Source organism: Mus caroli, chromosome 2 (genome assembly GCF_900094665.2).
Source record: "Mus caroli chromosome 2, CAROLI_EIJ_v1.1, whole genome shotgun sequence".
In the NCBI taxonomy this organism is placed as follows: domain Eukaryota; kingdom Metazoa; phylum Chordata; class Mammalia; order Rodentia; family Muridae; genus Mus; species Mus caroli.
This window is the reverse complement of record NC_034571.1, coordinates 68,774,191-68,782,809: the sequence shown is the minus strand read 5'-3', so window position 1 is coordinate 68,782,809 and position 8,619 is coordinate 68,774,191. Positions and strand designations below refer to the sequence as shown.

Here is an 8,619-nt window from a genome sequence, read left to right as displayed (position 1 = left end):
AAACACTGGATTGATCGAGTCCTGCCCGCCCCTCCCACAACAGATCAGCCAGGGAACCTTGAGCAGAGAATGAGACCAGTAACACCAGTCCTCAGCCCTGAACCATCCCCAGACTAGGGTAACAGAAACACTCTCTGCCAGAATCTAAGAAAACTCTAGCAAAAATTGGGTTACCCGTTGGGCCTGATGGTAGAGTGTTAAGAGCAACTGAGTTACAGAGTGCGGAGGCGACCTCCCACCCTGCCAATGGTAGAGAAAATGCTGGTGCTCCCAAATCCGACCGCAGAGACTGCGCAGAGAGCTCGACGGGGTTTGGTGAGAGCAGATAAAAATATTCTGGAGAGCCGTATCACTAAAATCAGACCAGTAGCACCCATCCTGTGTCGGGGAGAACACCTAGCCTGGGGTAATGAGGAGACAGCAAAGGAGAACCTGAAGGAGAAGGAGGGAAGTGGAACCCTCTCTGAAAGTGGATAGAAGGATATCAGCTCTCTGGAAGGAAGGAGGCGAGCGAAAGCAGGCTAACCAGGGGCAATCACCGGCAGAGGCGGAGACACAGTGAGGAACCAGCTTATATTTTCCGGTTTTAGGTGCACAAAGAAAGGATGGTTTTAGAAAAGCTGGAGATTATTAAAATTTGGGGCTGGTAGTGTCAACCAACAATATAGAGTCAGTCAATGGTGAGCCTTTCTTTTCAGCGAACTCAATTACCATTTCAATCTGGCAAATTAACTTCATGTGAACAAAAAGCAGAATGCTCAAGAATAAGACATTTCACTTAATGTCTTTGTTGGCTGTAGGGGTTTTTAAACAAACAAACAAAAAAGAAAATGTGTGTGTGTGTGTGTGTATTATATATATGAAATTAAAGTATGAAAACAACTCCAAAAAAAAAAAAAAAAAGAGGAGCTGGAGAGACGGCTCAGTGGGAATGGTGCCCGCTGGGTAAACATGAAGAAGGATATCAGCTCAGATTCCTGCACCCAAGACAAAAGCCAGCCATGGCCTTTGACACCTATAATCCCAGTTCTGTGGGTCTCTGGGGCTTGCTGGCCACCAACCTACTCCAGTGTCAATGAAAGTTCCTGTCCGTCTCAAAGGAATAAGGAAGAGAGTGACTTCTGTGCATACTATGTTCATATACCACACACACACACACCAATCCATGCACATACACAAATGAGACTTACTAGTGAAATAGTTTATTAAGAACCACTAATTATGGAAAATAAGAAAACTATGAAGGGTGCCCTCCCTCACATAACACACAACTCAAACACTAGTGTTTGGGGACCAGTATTTCCTTCTAGCTTCTCTCTAGGCATTTTTTATGGTTATGGTATTAGGTAAATAATATGTATCACAGTTGGGTGACTTTTTCACTTAACCATAAAAAGCAGGAATTTCCTCATATTTCTATAAACTCTTACAAGAGTTTGCTAACAGTGCACTATTTTAATACTTGCATTCCATGATGGGGTCATATCATAAATTATTAGTCACACCTTTACTTGGTCCTTTAGATTGTTTTTAATTTTTGCTACTATACATAATGCTGAAATGTGTACCTTATGCACAAAGGGGGTTTTCTCATTTACTTGGGGCAATTTTCTTAATTTTGGCCCCAGAAATGTAATCACTTTTAACAGCTTCATTGAATACTGTTCCCACACTGCATAATCAACCCATTTAAAGAACAGAAGTGAATGTTTACCCCGTGTATGCACAGGTACATGCAGCCAGCACCATAGTCAATTTTGCAACATTGTTATTTCCCAGAAAAGTAACTTCGTATCCCTTAGCTCTCCATGCCTCACCTCAGTTGAAGATCTCACCAGAACTAAGTGATCAATAGTGTACTTTGTTTCTAGAGATTTCCTTGCTCTGAATATTGTATATGAATAGAGCCAAGTGTGGTCTTTTAATTTGCTTCTTCTACTTGGTATGTTTTCCAGGACCATATCTATTGCAGCATATATTACTGGTTTATTCCTTCCTATAACCACAAAATCTCCATTGTGTGGATACACCACATTGTTTACCCATTGATAGTTATTTGAGTTATTGCTTCACTTTGCCTTTTATGAATGATGTTGCCATAAATGTTTGTAAACAAATTTCTATGTAGACATGTGTTTTCATCTCTGGAATATGAATGCCTAGAAACAGACCCACAGGAATAAATGACTAGAAATGCAGTTCTTGCATAAAAGGTTTTGACACTTTTAATATGGTATCATCAAATGGCTTTTCAGAAGTATTTTGTATTGAGTTCTAATTCTGATTGAGAATTGTACTGATATTAATAAATAGTTGGTTCTCTGGGAACAAGGATGCCTGTAAGAGAAAGACTGAATAATGCTCACCAATAGAAATATAATTTGAAGCTCACAACTTTAAATTTCATAGAAGTCATGGTTTTTTTTAAGTAACAAAAAAATAAGTGGAATTAATTTTCACAGTACATTTTGTCTTCTTCTGCTTTGTTTGAAACAGAGTCTCACCATGTATCTCAGGCTAACCCAGAACTCACTAAATGTCTGTAGACCACGCTGGCTTCAAACTCATAGAGATTTGCCAGCCTCTGCCTCTCAAGGACTGGGGTTAAAGGCTTGCACCACCATGCCAGGCCACTTTTCACAATGTGTTTTACTAAACTCTATATTTACAGTATTGAGTTTTCCACCTGTAATTAACTTAAGAATTTAATGGGATATTTTACATCTTTATTCACAGTTCCTGAGGTCTGCGGTGCATTTTACACTGCAGCATCTCTCCGTTTGAACTAGTCACATTTAAAGCTTTCCGCGGCAGCACCTGGATAGTAATTCTTACATTGGAAAGCACGGAGTGTCACTACATCTGCATTGGGAGGGAGTGGGAACTTAAAAGAAAATACCCTCACATTTATTTCCTCTTAATAACATCATATTTTTTATTAAAAATAAAAGCAGGAAGAAGAGTTAGTCAGTAAGCCAACTAAGAATGACTTCAAGGTGAAGAAAGAGTAGCTAAGTCCTTTCATTCTCACACCTTTCTTCATCACTTCTACTTGGTGAATTATAATGTCCAGCATGTCGTCTAAGTCTCCACTCTTTTACTCTAGTTGACTTGGGCAGACTCTGGGTCTTCTTCCTCCTTAGATCCATGGGATCCTGCTGAAGGCTGAACACCACGGCTAACGTTCCCCACACTGGCAAATCATTTTCTTTATTTGGTCTCTAATGATGAAGCGAACAGAGAAGTAGAGAAGGCAATAAATAAATTGCACTGCGCTACACATTGGTGGAAATCATGTTTTCCAATTTATTCTTCACAACAAAGCATATTTGATCAGAGATTCTACAGACTCCCAGGACACCATGATTGGTGTATGGCAACTTTCTGCCATGAATAATTATTTTCCAGAAGCATATCGGGTCAGATATGAAGTCGGGAATGGGGAAATGAATCTCCATGGTGACCTCTCTCTCTCTTTTTTTTTTTTTTACACGTGCAAATCAGCTGGATAGTTATTACCACCTGGTGCTGCTGATGAGTCTAGTCAGGGAAACAAAGCCGCCAATCACCCCACAGCAGACTGCAGCGGCCCAGGGCTAGGGAGGGTTTGTGGGGGGGGGGGACTGCTGAGCACAGGCAAATGCATTTTAAGGTATTCTGACAATAACAAGCAAATTCCTTAGTTTGAGAGGAAATGCATTGCTTAGAAAGCATTATCAATGGCTGATTCACTTGCTCTGCTGTAAACTACATATTTTACTGTGTTCACAAAATAACTTTAAAAGCTTAAATAAATTAAAACAGTTTATTTATAGTGTTTTTGGAGGAAACCAGTCCTCTTTTTCAAGAAAAAAAGGGGGGGTTTACTATTGATTAAAACCATCTCTTAACAGTCTAAATAGACATCAGAGCACAAGCATTCATGATAAGAATCTAGCATTACAGAGTCCTACATTCAAATTTAAGTTGTGTCGTTTATGACTTCTGCCTTGAAACAAGTTGTTTTTCTGTGAATTAGACACCCCTTTCCTGGTAATAGGAATAATGGGAGTTGAGTTAATGGGATAATAGATTTATGGGACTCAAAGGCCTATCTTCATTTACCATGCTTCTCCTTATTACCACATCTTGTGAGACCCAAGTTTTAGCAGCACAGAGACTAGCAAATAAAAAATCCAGGGAATAGCAAGACACCAAATATCAGTTATAATGTGAGCTAGCAGCCATGCTGTGGAAGATGGAGGCATAGCTAGACCAGGAACTCTTTGCACTGGGCAAAGAGGACTAGAGTCTCAGGCAAAGGATACTTAGGAGGACACAGGAAGGTATTTTCCCAAGAGGATGATTAATTCCTACACCCTACCCATTCATTAATTAATTCAATACATATGAATTGAGTACTAAGTATATTCAAAACACTATGTCAAGAACCACAGTTGCAAAGATTAGCTTGGTACCTGCCCTCAGCAATCTTTATGCTCACTGGAGTGTCGCCTGATTTATGCCTGGACCACATTGCTTTGTAGTCATGGCTTCCTCTCCCTCCCCTGTCTCTCAGCTGTGAGCAAGTACGCTATTTTAAATACATTTGTACAAGAGATACTTAGTAAATGTTTGTGGAAATGAAAGCCTTAATATCCACCGTTGCTGGATTTCCAGCCACTCTATGAGCCTGGAAGGTAGACAGACACATGCTTGTGAATTAAATTCTTAATGCCAAATGAATGCAAAGGGTGCTATTTATATAGGTAGTGGTTTTGTCAACATCTTTGTTACGTGTGAGTTGCTGTGTAATACCAAGATACAGTTACTACTTTCTCAGTTTAAACAGGCTTCTTTGGTCACAGTAGGTGAGAAATCAGCGTTGCTTTGCATTGTTGAAGCTCACTGGGGGAAACTGGCGGCAATGGAAAGTGCTCTGTGAGCCAGGGACTTTGCTCACTGATGACACTCCCTCTATCTTTCAGTGAGATATAAACAGGAAAGGCAGCCAAGATAAAACAAAATAAAAGTTTTCCACGAGTCGTGCTGAAGCTTCGTAATCTTGTACTTGGATTATTGTAGTACATTCTTATATTAAAACAACTTGTAAGCTTCGGATAGCTGTGTTTAATTGGTTTTATAATCAGGGTCTCTTTTCCAGTTCTATGGATTTGATATCATCGACCAGAAGCAATTCAGAAGACTGGTGTGGCACACTTGATAAAAACAACAGCCTCTCTGGAATGTTTCCTCTCTGATGTCCTGTGGAGTAAATTGTGCCTCGTTGTATTATTAATGAACTTTGTTAGGTGGTGCAAGCTTGCATATGATGCTTTCATAGGGTACATGGAGGCATCTATACTGCTGGACTGAAGCTGCTTATAATCAGAAGTCTGGAATCGACTGCTAATAGACAGCTTAATCCAAGCATGATGACTTTCCATTAATCTGTGATAAGTTTTTATTTCCCATTATGAACTAAATATGTAAACACAAAAGAATTAGCAGGGCCGTTTTGAGAGGATTTAATTCTCAGGGCTCCCTCTGCTGGTGGTAGAGGGCAACAAATTACCAGAGAACTGAAGGATGAGGGGAATGTCGTTACCATGATTTTGCCATTTATATTAGAGCTAAATTTACCGTTGGACACTCAAGCAATCAAACCAAATATTTTGGTTTATAAACTAGCTAGTTTTCCCCCCTAAAGATTAAGTGATATTCTTGTGGTTGAATTAATTAGTCTTTTCATCACAGAAAATTGAGCTATTTTGTATTTAAAATAAATATTTGCCAGAGTTAGACCAAGCAATTTTTAACATTATTTATACAACTTATTACCAATAGCTTATAGAATAGAAACTGAGCTGTTAATAGAAATGTAGTGAAGATTTAGTAGCTACCCAAACTACTTCACCCAGCCTATATAATTCCCATACTACATAAATACACCCCACAGAACAACTGATAAAAAGAAATCACTTTCTGAGACATAAGTCCATCTTAACATAGCATATAGATTACATTTTTTAAATTGGGACAGTTTTCCAAGTGGAGCCCTCTGAGACTGAGTGCCCATGTCACATGGCTTCAACAGGCATCTTCTGATGTATATGCTAAGATATACTTTTTCAATAAAAAGTCCTTTTCTATTTAGCATCACATTATGCTAACAGTCCTTAAACTGGAACAGACACTATTATTCCTGTTTCACAAACACGGGGACAGATCTCAGAAAAGTTAAGGGACTGGCCCCAAATTACATACTCCCTAATGGGAAAGCTCCTTGGACTTAAAAAGACTGTGTCCTTTGAGAGCTACTTAATAAGACATCAAGGGAAGCATTGCCAGAGACGTGGCTCTGTGGTAGGGCTCTATCCTAGCATGCATGAAGCCCTGTGTTGGATCACCACCACCACATACTGCAAAACTTGAAATCACTTTTAAAGCCACCTAGGTTTCAGAAAGCATCTTAGCTTGGCTCCACATCTGTACTTCATAGCACTCTAACTTCTTAATGAACTCAGGGATCCTGAAAGCTGCAGCCAGTTCCAGCTAAATGCCCTGGTAGTGAGAAGGGAAGAGAGAATATAAGGTGTGTGAGAATCAACCAGGTGGGGTTCTAGAAGGATCTTGAGACTTCAGCCAGTCCTCAGCAAAACTGCAAGAAGGCAAACATTTGTTGTCAGGAGACATTTTTTATTCAAGAGAGATCATCCTAGCATCATCCACTGTGGCAGTGTTCAGAAGCTAGACTATGTCTCGAAATTCTGAGATCCAAGATCGTGTTAGAAATCTAGGACTGTGAACAACTATTACCTGGGCTCTAACTGTGTCAGCCTCGAGGTTAGAACAATTGGATACTTCAGTTCCCAGCATCCCCCAGGCCTGTAAGCAGACAGTCCTTTGAAACCAAATCACGAACTTAGCTTTTTCTCCTCCCCAAGCATAAGTGAACAACCTTTTAGCAAAATTAATGACAAAAGTTGAGAGCAAAGAGCCAGGTGTAACTAGCAGCCACCGTGAAATAGGTTTGATGGTTCCAAGCACATCAGGAGAGTACGAGGGCACAACTGATAGGATGGTGATGAGGAACTGATAGACAGATCCACAGATTAAATCACTCCTCACCCCAAGAGGTATTTATAGATGTGATCTATCACAGTTACAGGGAAGGACAGAGACAAGTCGTAAGAACAGTCCACCTGAGTTGTATGCTGGGACACAGAGACACCTGCAGGTTTGCCCTTGGTGCCTAGCACAATTGAAACGGTTTCGTTAAAAAATGTTTGGGTGGAAAAAGGTATGCCTGAAGATTTATATCTGATTGGTAGGCTCAGTAAAAATCCAAAAGCCTATCAATTTACTTTAAGAGAGATACTGCTTATGTCTCAAAATAGATGTGAAATTATTTCCACAATGAAAAGTTTGTTTAGAATACATGCTACTTATAATCCTAAAATAAGAAATAAAGATGAGAAATATAAAAATTATTATATTTGTGTAAGCATAATATCCACCCAATTGTAAGTGTGTATATACATGTATATATATATATATACATTTGTTCTGTCAAGTGTCAGCATTTGCCTCTATATAGCTTTCCAAGAAATCAACTCAATTTCAACTGCATTTCAGTGTTAGCTGATGCAGACCAGTGAAATTGACATGTTGTGTTCCACGAATTCTACTCCAACCACTGTTCTTGAAAATGAATCTGCTGACCTCTGACCCTTAGACTTCAGCTCACACTTGCCCATATGCAGGTTTCTTGATTTTTGTCAAAAGTTGAGCAAAAAGGCCTAACTATATGTTCAAAAGTATACTCATACTTAATTTATCTATATCTCACCTGTCTGACTGATTCATTCTTCAGAAAATGACCAAAGGATCAGATGAAGACAGAAGAGGCATCTGAAAAGCCCCAGGGCAGACTTCATCCTCTTCATTCACAATGACATGCCGTGGCCTCTCAGTTACAGTCCATGTGCTCTTGTTTTCACATATATTCCAACCAACTTGTTTACCTGAGAGGAAAAGTGATGTCAGAGATGGGCATAGCAACAAAAAGAACAGCATCTATGTGTACCAGATGCAAACCAAATTACCATTCAGGTTGAAAGAAATGGAAGATTAAAAAATTGCAACACACACACACCGCCTCTCTAGGTTAAATATAATATCAGAAAACAAGATTAAAATGCACATTTTATAATCTCAGGTGCATGATAAAGTGAAGAGCCTGTATGGCCTGCTAACTCCACTAAAGAGTTTTTATACAATCACTTGGCTAAGACCAGGCTGTCAAAGACCTAGGGAGAGATCCCTTAGGTTTACACTAGGGAATAAAGGACAGGTCTCTTCTTCCATGCCTGAATGCAAACCCAGCTGCAGAGGCCCAGGAGGAACCCAGCAGGGAAAGGGACAGATGAGGGTTGGCAGCCAACGGGACCAGTATTCACTTACCTACAGAGGACAACCTGGACAGCCTCTACGGCAGAGCCTTTGATGTATGTGCAGAGACGCCGGAAAGACATGTCCCCACTCCTTTTGGGCAGCTTCCAGAACTGGGGATCAGAGAAGAGCTTCTTCCTTTCAGCATTAAAAAAAAAAAAAAAAAAAAACGGTCAGAGAGCAAAA

The 8,619-nt window shown here is 39.9% G+C and overlaps 1 pseudogene; it reads left to right on the top strand.

The window, feature by feature from the left end:
* The first annotated feature begins 246 nt into the window (after positions 1–246).
* The window catches only part of LOC110306203, a 13,410-nt pseudogene continuing 5,037 nt past the window's right edge, over positions 247–8,619 (top strand).